We start from the raw sequence: 19,755 nt of genomic DNA, 5'->3' as shown, positions 1-19,755 counted from the left end.
CCTACGAAAAGAGGCACGATGGATATATAGCTTGGACACCATCAAACCCAAGGGCCTTAATGACAAGGTCCAATGGAGTGTTTTTCAATAGCTGCTCGGACTGAACATGTATGATCGATAGCACTCACGTACTAAACAAAGAAACTTACATGGGACCTGACTGTATTTCTGTTTTATTTTTGCTTTCGTTTAATAAAAAAAAAGGAATTTTTTTCACAGGTGCTGATGCAATTGTAAATACGTATCTACTGAGGCTGTATGGTCTTGTGCACTTATTTGTATATGGGTGTCCACCATTGTGGACATTCAGGTACAAAGTGGGGCACAACATTTATATGCTGACGCCTAGTCCCAAGTTTAAGTTGTTTTACTGTTTTAATGACTTTCTGCATTAGCCCCTAAGATGGCTTTGCACACAATAACTATTACGGTCACCATCTAATGCTTTTTTATGTAGTCCTTGTATCAATCTATACACAAGTTCAATGTACATTGTAACGGCACAGCATTTTTTATTCCACCTATGCACTTTATTCACCACAGCACTGACGCCTATCCGAGTCCTGGTTGCTAAGGAGCGCTGGTTACCTTGGTTACCGAGTAATCTCCGGCCTCCAGGAAATGACGATAGAGGCGGTTCAGGGACGCTGACGTCTTGCACAGTGTGAGGAGTGAGGGACGGATGCAGTTCCTAACCCCCTCCCACGGCGTGTGTCCCGTTCGCGGGTCTTCCTTCACATATAAGGTATGTCACTTTTATGTTACACTTGTGTCACCTTGACAAAGGGGCGCCACGGCCCCGAAACGTTGGTCACCTGATGTTTAATATGGATTAAATCTTTGCACTTTATCATCTTTAAAGAGACTCCTGAGTGCCGCTGTTTGTTCTATGAGGATATGTGTATGCTTCCAGAAGGCACCGGAGCAATATTACCTACTCTAGGGAGAGTGCCAGTTCTATAAGACGGTATATATATATATATATATATATATATATACATATAAAACTACATCCCATATATGTATGTGGATTCCCTGTCAGACGAGTACCTGCTAATAAAAAGATATATTCAAGTTTTCTGACCTACTGAAGGTGTATGGACTATGCATTAAAATTGTGCCTAAGGGGCTGGTTATTAACTACTGCTAAATTATTTATGCCTAATAACCAAACACATAAGTCTGGTATAGATTGTAACGAAGTATCTCTGAATAACGTGATTCCCTCTGACAGAGGATTCACTCTGATTCATAAGAATAATACACTGGGAAGTAGTCGGACTGTTAGATGTGACCGGATATAATAACGGGTCCACTATATATTAGGCAACAATGTGAAAAACTGTCATAATGCCTAGTGATCAGCAAACGTGATGATTGTCACATATCGGTTTATATTAAGACGCAATGTCATACCTAGACATCTATCCTTATTCAAATATGCCACAGCCTGGCAATAAATGAAAGTGTGAATAGAGGACATAGCGTGAAAAAAACATTATAAAAGTGACAATTGTCACTTCCTACTTAACAGTGTAAAAGCAGTCAGACGTGGTACTTATAGCTTGTGCACACGATCTAACTAACTCCCTACAGCACTCAGAGCTGCCAGGGAGAATTATTGGTGTGTTTTCCAGGGTAAAATTGTTGGGTACTTTTCATGCGCCATATGATATACGAGGTTACCGGTATCGATAGAACAATGGTAGCTCCCTGCGCACCACTTCACAGTAAATACACTGCAATCAACTTTGTGTAGTAATAAAAAATATTTTATTTAAATGTTTGTCTTCATTAGACCTTTATATAGTACACTGTAATGGATGGCTCCTATATTATATATATATATATATATCAATTATGATATGATGGATACGGGTGGTCTTCTGTTTGCCGGCGGTCGGGCTCCCGGCGCTCAGTATACCGGCGCCGGGAGCCCGACAGCCGGCATACCGACAATTATTTTCCCTCGTGGGGGTCCACGACCCCCATAGAGGGAGAATAAAATAGTGTGGCGCGCGTAGCGCGCCACCGTGCCCGTAGCGTGGCGAGCGCAGCGAGCCCGCAAGGGGCTCATTTGCGCTCGCCAAGCTGTCGGTAAGCCGGCGGTCGGGCTCCCGGCGCCGGGATGCTGGTCGCCGGGAGCCCGACCGCCGGCCAGCCGTAGTGAACCCGATGGATACTGCTGTTGTGGTTATATACAACCTAGTACCGGTACACAAACCAAAAACATACAGACAACACATAAATAAGAACAAAACAAAAAGGTAGTCACTCCGTGGTGATTTGACAAGGTAGTTCGAAGCGCCCTGTGGCGTCTTACTCTCATCTACCTCTCTGTTGAATGTTAATTCTCATATGTAAGAGTCACAGTCTTGTATAGTCCAAAAAGTGTCGTATGCCAAAAGAGTCTCTGCTTTAAAAGGTCCCAGGTGGGGTGTTCACCTCCCGTTAGTGCTTATTTACGCTGGTTAGCTGGTAGGTATAAAAAGGGTTAAACCCTCACTCTTCCGAATGAAGCAGGGGCAATCTGCTTACCTCCTCTGTTGGTTGCTATCACTGTCCGGGATTCCGTGCAGTGGCGAGCGCCCTTTTCCGGAAAGAAATTGCAGTCTGCCGGCAAACTGACAGACGGTGCGCTTCCGTATTCAGCGCCGCTGTCGTAGAATCAATGCACTCGGTAATCGACGCGTTTTCGCCTGAAAGGCTTCGTCAGGATCTCCGAAAGAGATTTCGGAGATCCTGACGAAGCCTTTCAGGCGAAACGCGTCCCGGACAGTGATAGCAACCAACAGAGGAGGTAAGCAGATTGCCCCTGCTTCATTCGGAAGAGTGAGGGTTTAACGCTTTTTATACCTACCAGCTAACCAGTGTAAATAAGCACTAAGGGGAGGTGAACACCCCACCTGGGACCTTTTAAAGCAGAGACTCTTTTGGCATACGACACTTTTTGGACTATACAAGACTGTGACTCTTACATATCAGAATTAACATTCAACAGATAGGTAGATGAGAGTAAGACGCCACAGGGCGCTTCGAACTACCTTGTCAAATCACCACGGAGTGACTACCTTTTTGTTTTGTTCTTGTTTATGTGTTGTCTGTATGTTTTTGGTTTGTGTACCGGTACTAGGTTGTATATAACCACAACAGCAGTATCCATCATATCATAATTTATATATATATATATATATATATATATATATATATATTATAGGAGCCATCTATTACAGTGTACTATATAAAGGTCTAATGAAGACAAACATTTAAATAAAATATTTTTTATTACTACACAGAGTTGATTGCAGTGTATTTACTGTGGAGTGGTGCGCAGGGAGCTACCATTGTTCTATCTGTATCTCCCCTTTAAGCTGACGTAGTGCAGCCGTGCCCCCAGCTGCACCTCCCCCGCAGGTGTCCATCACACAGAAAGCGCAGTATCATTTCTATCTTTTATCTATCGAGGTTACCGGTATCGACTATAAGAAATTCCCTCATATTGAGAATTAATATTAGTGAGGACACTCAAGAAATGGGCTGTGACTAATTACAGCCTGCATCAGACATGGTCAATCTGGACAATGGCCCTCATTCCGAGTTGTTCGCTCGCTAGCAGATTTTAGCAGCATTGCACACGCTAGGCCGCCGCCCTCTGGGAGTGTATCTTAGCATAGCAGAATTGCGAATGAAAGATTAGCAGAATTGCGAATAGAAAATTCTTAGCAGTTTCTGAGTAGCTCGAGACTTACTCCTGCACTGCGATCAGCTCAGCCCGTTTCGTTCCTGGTTTGACGTCACAAACACGCCCTGCGTTCGGCCAGCCACTCCCCCGTTTCTCCAGACACTCCCGCGTTTTATTCTGGCACGCCTGCGTTTTTCCGCACACTCCAAGAAAACGGTCAGTTTCCACCCAGAAACACCCACTTCCTGTCAATCACACGCCGATCACTTCAACGATGGAAATTCTTCGTTCGGACGTGAGTAAATCTACTAAGTTTTGTGCTAATGCGTACCATGCACATTTTTGCCTTAATCGCTCCGTTGCGAAAATCGGCAACGAGCGAACAACTCGGAATGACCCCCTATGTTCGTGATTGTAGGTACATCCCAAGTATGAGTTACAATAACTAGGAGGGGCATAAAGATTTATAAAAGATAGTCACAATAGCTCTTAACTGAACGTGCAGCATATACAGACTCTTTGTCCTATGAAATATAATACAAGAAGACCACACTAATACTGGGGAATATCCGGTACCTATATTCATTCAATATCGATGAACACAGAGCCGGCCCTAACCAATATGATGCCCTAGGCAAGATTTGGGCTGGTGCCCCCTAGCACCACCGCTAGTTCCGCCTCTGACCCTGCACCCCTTTCCCAGCACCAGGCCAAAAAGGTATGTGTTTTTGCTGGCAAGGGACATGGCCACACAATAGTACCCCCAATTCAACTTATGCCTCACAGTAGTGCAACATTCTTCACAATTTATCATACGATAGTGTCCCTTATTCACATTACATCACACAGTAGTACCACTTTACCTTATATACGTTACTCCTCACAGTAGTTCTCCTCATTCACATAACATCAAACTGAATTGCTCCTTATTCACATTATACCACACCATATTGCTCTTTATTCACATTAGAACACACAGTAGTGCCCTTTCTATACGTTACGCCACACAGTGGAGCACCTTATACACATAATGCCACACATTGGTAATTGGCGCATTTATACACATAATGACACACATAATGTCCCTTACACATATGCCGCACATTATTAGTGCCCTTATACACATAATGACACACATAGTGCCCCTTACACATATGTTACACATAATTAATGCCCTTATACACATAATGACACATATAGTTCCTGGCTTGAGTCATCTGACAGCTCTGCTAACATCGGGTGCCTATTTTTTATGAAAATGCATCTTATTTTCATTGCTATGTGGCAAGCATGCACAAGCAGCTTCCGCTGATTAAAATGATATGCGGCATGCCTATATACTGTGTGCGACTGTGACTGTATCTGCATACAAAATGCTACACAGAATATAGGCATGCCGCATATCATTTTAATCAGCAGAAGCTGCTTGTGCCCCTAGGCATACCACATGCCCTAGGCAATTGCCTAGTTTGCCTATGCCTTAGGCCGGCTCTGGATGAACACCATCATTATATTTTATATGGTAACACACGTAGAGTAACAGCGTTTGCATAGAGGGTCCACTTTCTATTGATGTTGCAAGAACTCTGTGGAATATATAGGAAACACTTGTAACGACATATTACTACTAGAGACGGTACAAATCATCTACAAGTTTATTGAGAATTACTTGCAACCAATAAATAAAACAACTATGGGCCTAATTCAGAGTTGATCGCAGCATCAAATATTTTAGCAGTTGGGCAAAACCATGTGCACTGCAGGGGGGGCAGATATAACATGCAAAGAGAGTTAGATTTTGGTGGGGTGTGTTCAAATTGAAATCTAAATTGCAGTATAAAAATAAAGCAGACAGTATTTACCCTGCACAGAAACAATATAACCCATCCATATCTAACTCTCTCTGCAAATGTTATATCTGCCTCCCCTGCAGTGCACATGGGGGGTAATTCTGAGTCAGACAGTCTAGGTGGGATGTGCAGTCAGAGCCCAGATTGCCCAGAGGCCATTGGGAGCTAGGAAGCTGGCCTTCTTACCTGCAGGAGGCAGGGAGAACCAGAAGACTGCATTTGGGAAGTTGTGGAAGCCAGCCAAGCACTATTTTGGTATACCCCCACCTGACCAGTTCCCATTGAATGCCATACACACCATGACAGATGCGCATGGTGAAGGGTATTTGCTTTTTTAACTGCCGGTCAATTAGGACAATCGGTAAGGTGGGATAGAGCCCTCAAAACTGTACTATTCCACCTAAATCGGGAGAGCAGGGAGGCATACATGATGCTGTTTAACCCTTTCAGTGTCATTAACATAGGATCTACAGTGTTGTCTGCCCTACACTAATAGGCATTTCTATCATGGGTGCAATGTGTGCAGTGCACACGGGCCCCTGGGTCCAAGAGGGGCCACACTGCACACATTGCACCCATATTTTAATACTTACCTCTCTGGAGTCCAGCATCGAGCGCCTGCAGTCACAAAAAAATCACTTCCAAAATAGCCGCTGCGCATGCGCAGTACAACTTTTGTCTCCGGACCATTTTCACTTACACTTTTCAGGGTGTGTGGCCTAATCCCAGGAGGGGCGCTCATGCAGCCTTTGAAAACAAAAAAATACAGAAAAAAAAATACAGAAAATAAATGTTTTTTAAGCGCCTCCCTGGCCAAACTGTAGCCCAGCACATAGCCACATGTGCTGGGCTGAGGAGAAGAACTACAGCTGATGCTGCCAGGTAAGGGGGTGGGGGTGGGGGGGCATCAGAGCTGGGCCCAGGTAATTATTAACCCCCCCCCCCCTCCCTCGATGTCAATGGTTTAGAGTAAGCCATCAAGAGCGAAGGTACAGTATCACTGTAGCATGAAACCAGGGCAGAACGCGTTATCACTAGGTTTATTGCACTCTTTTGCAAGGTATGAGAAAAGTGCAGTTAGACAGTAGTAATGAAAGTGTGATTGAGAACAAGTTACATTTGTCCATAAAGTATGTAGAGCCAATAACTTCCGATGGTCATTTTCTTGGTTCTCTGGCACATATTAATATGATAGCAGATGCAGAGAAAGAGTTACAGCAGAAAGCTGTTACATTTTTTACTTTTTGGATCCTCCCCACTGTACAATTTTTGTTTTTATTGCGCTCTTGCCAATTTCCCCAAGCGGCAGTGCCGTGTATTATTTTACTGTTGCTAAGACAGTACAGAATTCCAGGATAATGGATCCCAGGAGCTACTGATGAGGTCAGCTCTCCATTCTTGGAACTATGGATTAATGTTGCTGCGCTTTTAAGGGTGAGCAGTTTGCTGCTGTTGTGACCTTAACAGATGTGCAGCTGCTCTGCGGAATGAGGTCACTGTCACTGACAAGAATTTACATTTGCCAATGGCAAGGCTAACGTTGGTCCAATTATACAATCCAATCATTCAAATTGTTAAAGAATCCACAAATGTGTGGGTGACAGTTTATCCAATACAGTCAAACAGAGATGTTCAAGTCAATTCACAAACCTTTCATGTCAGGCAGAAATGTTTCACCCCCAAAGGATTGCAGAGTAAAGGGGATGGTTAAAGTGCAACAATCCTACAACTTTGCAGTGAAAGTGTCTTCCGGCTGTGGTGTCACTGCAATGTGCAGCAATGATTTCTCTGCAGTCTTGAAACTGATTGGATTAAAAAAGTCATCTTGAGACATATGTGCCCTAATTGTATGTTGATGATATGACACAGGAATGGTTTAAAAAAGAAAAAAGATCATCCTGCATAAAATCTAGTAGATTAGTGAAGGTGTCAGTGATGTAAGTACTGTAAGTATATTAAGCCTTTTTTCCTCTGAAATTCATGCAGAAGTAGCTGTATCTGCCCAAATCTCTTGAGTTAAATCCATGTAGCGCTGAAAACTGCCATCCCTAGCACTGCATGAGAATAGCATCTTCTCTAATTCAACAAGCTCCAGAAAGCTTAGCTTGTGTCTGATAGTGAACACCAACTTTAGGAATGAGCTGATGCAATACCCATAAAGAGGCAACTTGCCATTCTGTCATACAGACTGTGTGTTACCAGCTGTGGCGCTGTGGAGCGCAGGAGAAACAGTCTGGAGGAATAGAAGGTTGTATGCGCCAGTGCCATAACTAGGCATTTTAGCGCTGTGTGCAAGATACAGCATTGGCGCGCCCCCCCCCCCCCCCATGCAAGATAGGGGCAGTGTGTGCCGTAGGCGCGTGAAAAATATATAGTGGCGTGGCTTCACTAGGAAGGGGCGTGGCTACAAAATAATACCAATTCATACTACGGTGCACAGTAGTCTCCATTATTTAAATTACGCTGCACAGTAGCGCCACTACACCAGGTGGAGCCCCTTTTACACATTACAGCAGACAGTCCCCCTTTTTACACATTACGTAGACAGTGTCACCCTTTTTACACATTATGGCAGACAGCGTCCCCTTTTTACATATTACGGCAAACAGCGTCCCCTTTTTACACATTACGGCAGACAGCATCCCCCTTTTTACACATTACGTCAGACAGCGTCCCCCTTTTCTCTTACGTCCTAGAGGATGCTGGGGACTTTGTAAGGACCATGGGGTATAGACGGGCTCCGCAGGAGACATGGGCACTATAAAGAACTTTAGAATGGGTGTGCACTGGCTCCTCCCTCTATGCCCCTCCTCCAGACCTCAGTTAGATCCTGTGCCCAGAGGAGACTGGGTGCATTACAGGGGAGCTCTCCTGAGTTTCTCTGTAAAAAGAATTTTGTTAGGTTTTTTATGTTCAGGGAGCACTGCTGGCAATAGGCTCCCTGCATCGTTGGACTGAGGGGAGAGAAGCAGACCTACTTAAGTGATAGGCTCTGCTTCTTAGGCTACTGGACACCATTAGCTCCAGAGGGTCGGAACGCAGGTCTCCCCCTCACCGTTCGTCCCGGAGCCACGCCGCCGTCCTCCTCACAGAGCCGGAAGATAGAAGCCGGGTGAGTAGAAGAAGAAAGAAGACTTCAAAGGTGGCAGAAGACTTCAGTTCTTCAGTGAGGTAACGCCATTGCTCCCACACACACACACACACACACACACACACACACACACACACACACACACACACACACACACACACACACACACACACAACAGCGGGCACTGTAAGGGTGCAGGGCGCAGGGGGGGTGCCCTGGGCAGCAATTAATAGCCTCAAGGGACACTGGCAGATGTAGATATACTGCGGAGGCAGTATATTATTAACCCCCACCAGTTTTTTTATTATTTGAGCGGGACCGAAGCCCGCTGCTGAGGGGGCGGGGCTTGATCCTCCAGCACTAACCAGCGCCATTTTCTCCACAGAGAAGCTGGCTCCCCAGACTCTCCCCTGCTGAACATGGTCACAGAGGGCAAAAAAGAGGGGGGAGGGGGGCACTTTTTATTGGCACAGCGAGTGTATATTTATATATTTCTATAAAAGCGCTTTTTGTCTGGGAATATGGTTTCCAGTGTCAGTTGGCGCTGGGTGTGTGCTGGCATACTCTCTCTCTGTCTCTCCAAAGGGCCTTATTGGGGAACTGTCTCCATATAGATATATCCCTGAGTGTGTGGGGGTGTCGGTACACGTGTGTCGGCATGTCTGAAGCGGAAGGCTTATCTAAGGAGGAGGTGGAGCAGATGATTGTGGTGTCTCCGTCGGCAACGCCGACACATGATTGGATGGATATTCTGAATGTTTTAAATGCAAATGTGGCTTTATTACATAAGAGATTGGACAAAGCAGAGTCCAGGGATAAAGCAGGGAGTCAATCCATGGCTTTGACTGTGTCACAGGGCCCTTCTGGGTCTCAGAAACGCCCACTGTCCCAAGTAGCAGACACTGATACCGACACGGATTCTGACTCCAGTGTCGACTACGATGATGCGAGGTTACACCCAAGGGTGGCCAAAAGTATTCATTATATGATTATTGCAATAAAAGATGTTTTACATATCACAGATGACCCCTCTGTCCCTGACACGAGGGTACACATGTTTAAGGAAAAGAAACCTAAAATAACTTTTCCCCCATCTCATGAGCTGAATGAGTTATTTGAAAAAGCTTGGGAAAACTGCAGATTCCCAAGATAATTCTTATGGCGTATCCTTTCCCGGCAAAGGACAGGGTACGGTGGGAATCCTCGCCCAGGGTGGACAAGGCTTTAACGCGCTTGTCCAAAAAGGTGGCGCTGCCGTCTCCAGACATGGCAGCCCTCAGGGATCTTGCTGATCGCAGGCAGGAAACTACCTTGAAGTCAATTTATACACATACAGGTGCCTTGCTCAGACCGGCAATAGCGTCGGCTTGGGTTTGTAGCGCTGTGGCGGCTTGGACGGATACCTTGTCAGCTGACATTGATACTCTGGATAGGGATACCATGTTATTGACCTTGGGTCACATTAAGGACGCAGTCCTATATATGAGAGATGCTCAGAGAGACGTTGGCCTGCTGGGTTCGAGGGCCAACGCCATGGCGATTTCTGCTAGGCGAGCCCTGTGGACCGACAATGGACGGGTGATGCCGACTCAAAGAGGCATATGGAGGTTTTGCCTTACAAAGGTGAGGACTTATTTGGGGAGGGTTTCACGGACCTAGTTTCCACAGCTACGGCAGGTAAATCTACTTTTTTGCCTTATGTTTCCTCACAGCAAAAGAAAACGCCACAATATCAGATGCAGTTCTTTCGATCGCATAAGTCCAGAAGAGGTCGGGGCTCTTTCTTCCTCGCCAGAGGTAAGGGTAGAGGGGAAAAACTGCCGGCTACGGCTAGTTCCCAGGAGCAGAAGTCCTCCCCGGCTTCTACTAAATCCACCGCATGACGCTGGGGCTCCGCGGAGGGAGTCCGCTCCGGTGGGGGCACGTCTTCGACTCTTCAGCCACGTCTGGGCTCAATCAGAGGTGGATCCCTGGGCAATGGAAATTGTATCCCAGGGTTACAAGCTGGAATTCGAAGACGTGCCTCCTCGCCGGTTTTTCAAATCGGCTTTACCAGTTTCTTCCCCAGAAAGGGAGATAGTTTTAGCGGCGATTCAAAAACTGTGTCAACAACAAGTGGTTGTCGAGATTCCCCTATTTCAACAGGGGAAGGGGTACTATTCAACCCTATTTGTGGTCCCGAAACCGGATGGCTCGGTCAGACCCATTCTAAATTTAAAATCCCTAAATCTGTTCTTGAAAAAGTTAAAATTCAAGATGGAATCACTCAGGGCGGTTATCTCCAGCCTGGATGGGGGGGGGGATTTTATGGTCTCACTAGACATAAAGGATGCATACCTTCATGTCCCCATATATCCTCCTCATCAGGCGTACCTGAGGTTCGCTGTACAGGACTGTCATTACCAGTTTCAGACGTTGCCGTTTGGGCTTTCCATGGCCCCGCGGATTTTCACCAAGGTAATGGCGGAAATGATGGTGCTCCTGCACAGGCAGGGAGTCACAATTATCCCGTACTTGGACAATCTCCTGATAAAAGCGAGATCGAGAGAACAGTTGCTACAAAGCGTGTCGCTCTCCCTAAGAGTGCTGCAGCAACACGGCTGGATTGTCAATCTATCAAAGTCGCAGTTGGTTCCAACGACCCGGTTGACTTTCTTGGGCATGATTCTGGACACGGAACAAAGGAGGGGTTTTCTCCCGATGGAAAAAGCCCAGGAACTCCAGAACATGGTCAGAGACCTGTTGAAACCGAAAAGTGTGTCGGTCCATCAATGCACTCGAGTACTGGGAAAAATGGTGGCGTCCTACGAGGCCATTCCCTTCGGCAGGTTTCATGCGCGAGGACTTTTCAGTGGGACCTTCTGGACAAGTGGTCCGGGTCCCATCTGCACATTCATCAAAAAATCAGCCTGTCCCCCAGGGCCAGGGTGTCTCTCCTGTGGTGGCTGCAGAGTGCTCACCTTCTAGAGGGTCGCAGGTTCGGCATTCAGGACTGGGTTCTGGTGACCACGGACGTGAGCCTCCGAGGATGGGGAGCAGTCACACAAGGAAGAAACTTCCAGGGACTATGGTCAAGCCAGGAGGCTTGTCTATACAGCAACGTACTGGAATTGAGGGCCATATACAACAGCCTGCGTCAAGCGGAGACTCTTCTTCGTGACCTACCGGTTCTGATTCAGTCAGACATCGTCACAGCCGTGGCTCATGTAAACCGCCAAGGTGGAACAAGGAGCAGAGTGGCGATGGCGGAAGTCACCAGGATTCTTTGCTGGGCGGAAAATCATGTAAGCGCTTTGACAGCAGTCTTCATTCCGGGAGTAGACAACTGGGAAACAGACTTCCTCAGCAGACACGATCTCCATCCGGGGAAGTGGGGACTTCATCAAGAAGTTTTTGCAGAGATAACAAGTCTTTGGGGACTTCCTCAAATAGACATGATGGCGTCACGCCTCAACAAGAAGCTTCGGAGGTATTGTGCCTGGTCAAGGGATCCTCAGGCAGTAGCAGTGGACGCCCTGGTGACACCGTGGGTGTTTCAGTCGGTCTATGTGTTCCCTCCTCTTCCACTCATCTCAAAAATATTGAAAATCATAAGATGAAAAAGAGTGCAAACAATACTCATTGTTCCAGATTGGCCTCGCAGGGCCTGGTATTCAGATCTTCAGGAAATGCTCACGGAAGATCCGTGGCCTCTTCCTCTCAGAGAGGACCTGTTGCAACAGGGGACCTGTCTGTTCCAAGACTTACCGCGGTTGCGTTTGACGGCATGGTGGTTGAACGCCGAATCCTACCTGGAAAAGGCATTCCGGAAGAAGTCATCCCTACTCTGATAAGGGCTAGGAAGGCGGTGACGGCGAAGCATTATCACCGTATCTGGAGAAAGTATGTATCTTGGTGTGAAGCCAAGAATGCTCCTGCGGAAGATTTCCATCTGGGACGTTTTCTCCACTTTCTACAGACAGGAGTGGATATGGGCCTAAAATTAGGCTCCATTAAGGTACAGATTTTGGCCCTATCGATTTTCTTTCAGAAGGAATTGGCTTCTCTCCCAGAAGTCCAGACTTTTGTAAAGGGAGTGCTGCACATCCAGCCTCCTTTTGTGCCTCCAGTGGCACCATGGGACCTTAACGTGGTGTTACAGTTCCTGAAATCTCACTGGTTTGAGCCTCTTCAAACGGTGGAATTAAAATTTCTCACTTGGAAGGTGGTCATGTTGTTGGCCTTGGCATCTGCAAGGCGGGTGTCTGAATTGGCTGTTTTGTCTCACAAAAGCCCCTATCTGATTTTCCATGTGGATAGAGCAGAATTGCGGACTCGTCCTCAATTTTTGCCTAAGGTGGTTTCGTCGTTTCATATGAACCAACCTATTGTGGGGTGCCTGTGGCTACAGGGGACTTGGAGGATTCCAATTCCCTTGATGTAGTCAGGGCCTTAAAAATTTATGTAGCCAGGACGGCTGGGGTTAGGAAAACAGAGGCTCTGTTTGTCCTGTATGCAGCCAACAAGGTTGGCGCTCCTGCTTCTAAGCAGACTATTGCTCGCTGGATCTGTAACACGATTCAGCAGGCTCATTCTACGACTGGATTGCCGTTACCAAATTCGGTTAAGGCACATTCCACTAGGAAGGTGGGCTCTTCTTGGGCGGCTGCCCGAGGCGTCTTGGCGTTACAGCTTTGCCGAGCGGCGACTTGGTCAGGGTCAAACACTTTTGCAAAGTTCTACAAGTTTGATACCCTGGCAGATGAGGACCTACTGTTTGCTCAATCGGTGCTGCAGAGTCATCCGCACTCTCCCGCCCGGTCTGGAACTTTGGTATAATCCCCATGGTCCTTACGGAGTCCCCAGCATCCTCTAGGACGTAAGAGAAAATAAGACTTTAAACCTACCGGTAAATCTTTTTCTCCTAGTCCATAGAGGATGCTGGGCGCCCGTCCCAGTGCGGACAAATTTCTGCAAGTCTTGTATATAGTTGTTGCTTACATAAGGGTTATGTTACAGTTTGGATCAGTCTCGGGCTGTTGCTGTTTTGTTTCATGCTGTTGACTGGTTCGTATATTCCATGTTATACGGTGTGGATGGTGTGGGCTGGTATGAATCTTGCCCTTAGGCTAACAAAATCCTTTCCTCGTACTGTCCGTCTCCTCTGGGCACAGTTTTTCTAACCGAGGTCTGGAGGAGGGGCATAGAGGGAGTAGCCAGTGCACACTCATTCTAAAGTTCTTTATAGTGCCCATGTTTCCTGCGGAGCCCGTCTATACCCCATGGTCCTTACGGAGTCCCCAGCATCCTCTACGGACTAGAAGAAAAAGATTTACCGGTAGGTTTAAAATCTTATTTTTACACATTACGGCAGACAGCGTCCCCCTTTTTACACATTACTGCAGACAGCGTCGCCCTTCTTACACATTACGGCAGACAGCGTCCCCCTTTTTACACATTACGGCAGCCAGTCCCCCTTTTTACACATTGCAGCAGACAGAATAGATAGATAGAGAGAGAGAGAGACACACACACAGATAGATACTTACCATCTCTCCCCGCTGGCAGTCAGGCTCCTCGGTGCTGGCAGATCTCGGGCAGGGGAGGAGGAGGAGGGAGGAGGACTGGAGCCACAGCAGCGCTATGTAATTGGTAGCTGCCTCACCTGTCATAATGATTAAAATAATAAAAAGAAGATATTTATAACACAGAGTCTGTGATAAATATCTTCTTTTATTATTTTAACCATTCCCTCCCCTAGAAAATCCCTGCATCTTAGGGTGTGAGGCAGCGGGAGAGGTGCCTCCCGCTGCTAACATTAAAGTTTGGGCAGCGGGGGGCGGGCAGGGAGCAGGGCGAAGCAATGGGCTGTAAAAGCCCATTGGAAATGCCTGGTGAAGCGGCACCTATACTGGTGCCTCAATGACAGGGGTGTGCATTCAGCCCACATGAATGCACGCCCCTGTCAGTCCCCCAGATGTGATTGGGCCAGCGGATCTACTGGATCCGCAGGCCAGAGGGCACATGCGGCGACGCGACACGGCGGGCATCGTGGCGGCGGGACCCGGCGGGGAAAGGGTGGCTGGCGGCAGACCTGGATCCATGGGTCAGAAGGGTGGCGTCCCTATGTCTCAGTCATTGATTAAGTGATGCAGATTCTATTTCTGAGTGTGCAGGACATCAGCATTAGATGCTAATTGTTACCATATTACAAATAATAATGATAATGATAATAATAATAACAACAATAACAATATTTATATAGCACTTTTCTCTCAAGAGGACAGTGTGACTGAATAACAAAGAAATCTTTAGTTGAGTTCATGAATGTTGTATAGGTATTAGCAACAGAAGGGCTCAGGGTAGGAGACAGCGGAGGTCAGGAGATGCTGGGCTTCAAAAAGAGGGGAAGCTGCAAGTGAAAGTAATTAAAACAGATAACTGAATATGGATATAGCACTACGCTCAGTGGAGTCACGCGGTGGGTGCGGGGCGTGGGGCCCGCACCCAGGTGTTACCCTCTGAGGGGTGACACCAAAGTGCCGGCTCCTGCTCAGTGGCAGGAGTCGGATGCTGCACTAGATCATAACGTGCTGCAACCCGGCTCCTGTCACAGTGCAGAAGCCAGCACTGCAGATTCATCAGTCTCCGAGGGAAGCCCACATCCCCTGGACCCACAATGTGCCGAAAACGGGGGTCGACGCCCCCTTCCACGAAGCCATGCCCCCTTCCATGAAGCCACGCCCCTTTTCACCCGCCACCACACCGGGTGTTTTACAAGTAAGTGACGTCTCTGACTACGCTTGAAATATGCAGCTACTCCTTAAAATGAACATTACAATCTTTATGAATAAGGGCGCTTAAAGAACTTATATATGTGTAAGAATTGTGTTTGTAAGAATTAGATTCTTACACATATATAAGTTTTTTAAGCACCCTTATTCATAAATAAAACAGATAACTGACAAGTACAGCCAACAGCACCCCCTACCCTGCAGTGCCATGTGCGGTGCCCCCTCCACTCACACCTAGTTAGGTCGACAGTGATTAGGTTGACATGTACTAGGTCGACAGTTCAAAAGGTCGACATGAGTTTTTCACATTTTTAAAAAAAATATTTGGACTTTTTCATACTTTACGATCCATGTGGACTACAATTGTGAACGCTGCCGAGTGCAGCGGTAGCGGAGCGAGGCACCTTGCCCGAAGTTCGCTCGCCATGCGAGGGGACACGGTGCACTAATTGTGGTTCCCCGTCACTTTACGAAGAAAACGACACCAAAAAAAAAGTAAAAAAACTCATGTCGACCTTTTGACTTGTCAAAAGCATGTCGACCAATAGTGGTCGACCTAATGACTGTCGACCAAACGAGCCATACTCCCTAGTTACAGGCCTGTGGCAGCACAGAGAAGTAAAATGCATGATACTACCATGAGGCATCATGTAAAAGTCAGCATATAAAGTATATAATACAACAGCTCATTTAAGCATGCAAATTGTGTGTGCTCCATCTGGTATGAGAGTTTGTATAAGATAGCATGTGGTATCACAGAGAAGTATGTAATGACAGCAGCACATTGCTGGGATCTGCTACAGGATTGATTCATAGAAGGAAGCTATTTGCATTGCTGCTAATTTTACACAATGTGAAGATATGCTAATGACGCAGGTGGTGCCTGAGGACAAAATGCTGCATACTGCCATCATCGCAGATCTGAGCGCTGCACCCGAAGACGCAGCATTAGTGACCATTGTGACTAGAGGATCACTGCATTGTCCATCTTAGTGAGCCCAAGACCATTAAATCTGTGTTGAAAGATCCGGACACTGGGGTATATTCAATTAGAGTCGGAAACTGCCGTCTTGTCGGAAAAACTTCAGTTTCCGACTGGAATAGGTCGGAAGGGGTTCCGACCTATTCAATCCGAGCTCAGTTTTTCCGACAAGTTGGGAAATCTGACTTGTTGTAATGCTGTTGGAAAGCACGCGGATCGGCAGAATAGCCGCCGATCCGCGTGCTGCTGTTGGAAACGGGGCTGAATCCGACAGGTTTTGGCCCCGTTTCCGACAATGTCAATCCGACTTTGTAAAAAGTCGGATTGACATGTCGAGAACGGGCAAATCCTGTTGGATTTGGACGTTCTATTGAATAACCCCTGTCTGATCCTTTCCGACAAATGCATGTCGGAAAGGACCTGACAGCAATTGAATGAATATACCCTGCTTTCCTCACCACTATCAGAAATTGGGGCTGAATCATAGTTGCCTACTCTCCCGTATTCTGCAGGAGACTCCGTGAAATAGAAGCAATCTCCCTGACTCCCTGAATAAACCAGCAATCTCCCTGATTGCACCTTGCCTCCATCATATAGCTGCTACATCAGAAAAAAATCAGAGATACATACATTCAAATTGGATCATCAGTATAATGGGCCCTACACATTGGCCGATCCGCCGCCGAGCTGCCCGACGGCGGATATGGCCGACGGGCGACCTGGCGGCGGGGGCAGTGACGGGGGGAGTGAAGTTACTTCACTCCCCCCGTCACACAGCTCCATAGAACTGCAGGAAAATATGGACAAGATCGTCCATATTGGCCTGCATGCACAGCCGACGGGGCACCAGCGATGAACGAGCGCGGGGCCGCGCATCGTTCATCGCTGGTGCCTCCACACTGCATGATATGAACGTTATCTCGTTCATTAATGAACGAGATCGTTCATATTGTGCAGAGAAGTCGGCCAGTGTGTAGGGCAGTGTTTCCCAACCGCGGTCCTCAAGGCACACTAACAGTCCTGGTTTTAGTGATATCCAGGCTTGGACACAGGTGACTTAATTAGCACCTCAGTTATTTTGATTTAACCATCTGTGCTGAAGCCTGGATATCACTAAAACCTGCACTGTTGGTGTGCCTTGAGGACCGCGGTTGGGAATGCCTGGTGTAGGGCCTATAAGTTCACTGTATTGCAGTGTTTCCCAACCTCGGTCCTCAAGGCACACTCACTAACAGTCCTGGTTTTAGTGATATCCAGTCTTGAACACAGGCGACTTAATTAGTACCTCAGTTATTTTGATTTAACCACCTGTGCTGAAGCCTGGATATCACTAAAACCTGCATTGTTGGGGTGCCTTGAGGACCGCGGTTGGGAATGCCTGCTGTATTGGATAAAGCACAATGATCCCTTTGGCTACAAGCAATTTACATAAGATTTCTTGTGGCCACTTACAGTATATGGAACCTCTTGTAAAACCCAATAAACAAACAAATCCTGAAAAATATCAGTGTTTTTTCTTCAACAAGTAGATCTTACTAACTTTGGGGCTTATTTACATTTGGATGTAAGTAATTTTCATGACAGGCCTCTGATAGGTGTTAATTTCACAATCTCCCTGAAATGCTCTTTTCAAAAGTAGGCAAGTATGGCGGAATCCCACGTTTTCGGGAACACTGACTGTTGCTGCACATTCTCTGCTCCCTAACAGCCGGAGCCTGTCAATCTGACGATGCAGGACCAGATCTACACATGCGCAGATGGGTATGCAAAGTTTAGAAGACGTCGGAGATGTACGTAAACCATCAGGTTGAATTAGTCCCAAAGTAAAAGGAGCCCAGAAATGGCTGTTTTCTGTGCAACCCTTATAGTTAAATCTATGACATGTTATGTAATATCTAGAACAGGCAATCAGATGTGACAATTACTGAGCAGTCAGCTTAGAATAATGGACGTCACTTGTTCTGTATGTCATATACAATTTTAGATATGTCTTCACAATCACATATAGGGCCAGATGTATTAAACCTTGAAGAGGAATCAAGTGGAGAGAGATAAAGTACCAGCCAATCAGCTCCTAACTGACATGTTACAGGCAGTGGTGGATTTCCCACTAGGCATGTGAGGCACATGCCTAGGGATGCCACTTGTTGGGAGGACACCAGGCTGATAAGGACGGGTGATTTTTTTAGCTTTTTTTTGTCATTGTGACTTATTTTTTTTTTTAGATTTTATTCGGCAAATGATGGGAATGGGACAATGGGCAGCAAAATGTGGTCCAAGAGGTGGTAGTAGTGTAAGGTTGGGGCTGCTTTGGTGGTCTCCACACATGTGCCTAGGGGCAGCAAGACCCTTAAATCCACCACTGGTTATAGGCTGTGTTTGAAAAATGACATTTAGGGGCTGGTTGGCTAGTACTTTATCTTTCTTCACTTTATCCCTCTTCAAGGCTTAGTGCATACAGAAAAACGGTATGGTTGGAAGGGGTGTAGTATGTTATGCCGGCGGCCGGGATCCCGGCGCCCAGCATACCGGCGCCGGAATCCCGACCGTCGGCATGCCGGCAGCTGGGTGAGCGCAAATGAGCCCCTTGCGGGCGAGCGCGCACCCGTTGGAAGATATGATTAGTATCTAGTTTGCATTCAGCACATCAAAGGGTTATACTGTATTCTTATTTTAAAAACATCAATTTTGTGCATAATAGACTCCAGTGTTCAACATAAAATACAACTATATCTAGCCTATTCTGCAACACAATGCCAATCGTACCATGTATAAACAATCCTATATTCACACAAAACAAGTAATATTTATTTTGTTAAATATATTTTATAAAGGTTACTGTTCACTTATATAAAAATAAATAACCTTCCCCCGTCATGAGCAATATCGGGAAGTGAGGTTCCAGCTACAGTAAGATAATCTGCATAAATTGGTTAAACAAAATAAATAAATGTAATTATTCTAATGAAATATCTTGATGTTTATTGTTATCACAGATTTGTAAGGAGTCACATTTCTGTGCTGTGCCAACCAATGGGAAACACGGAGCACACTTCAAAATGTAGACAAAATAAATGCAGACATGAAAACTAAGGTACGGAGGCCCCCACTCATGAGATCATTTACATTCCAGTCGGAGAAGGAGACAGCTGAAACAAGAGGAGTGTGAGTGGAGATTACAACATTTGTGAGTGTGCATTAGTGTAGGTATTACAGGTGGAAGCAGGGTAAGCTTTAATACAGGCATGTCCAAACTGCAGCCCTCCAGCTATTGAGAAACTACACATCCCAGCATGCCCTGACACAGCTTTAGCATTAACAGCAAAACTGTGTCATCGCATGCTGGGATATGTAGTTTCAAAACAACTGGAAGGCCG

The 19,755-nt window shown here is 46.4% G+C and overlaps 1 long non-coding RNA gene across 1 annotated transcript; it reads left to right on the top strand.

The window, feature by feature from the left end:
• The first annotated feature begins 640 nt into the window (after positions 1-640).
• LOC135057579 (uncharacterized) lies at positions 641-19,459 on the top strand. Its single transcript, XR_010244217.1, has 3 exons — positions 641-745; positions 18,087-18,168; positions 19,375-19,459. It is a non-coding gene; the product is annotated as an uncharacterized LOC135057579 (long non-coding RNA).
• Positions 19,460-19,755: the final 296 nt, after the last annotated feature.

This window comes from Pseudophryne corroboree, chromosome 3 (assembly GCF_028390025.1).
Source record: "Pseudophryne corroboree isolate aPseCor3 chromosome 3, aPseCor3.hap2, whole genome shotgun sequence".
NCBI lineage: Eukaryota > Metazoa > Chordata > Amphibia > Anura > Myobatrachidae > Pseudophryne > Pseudophryne corroboree.
Note: the sequence above shows the minus strand (reverse complement) of the source record. Positions and strands in the feature narration are given on the sequence as shown.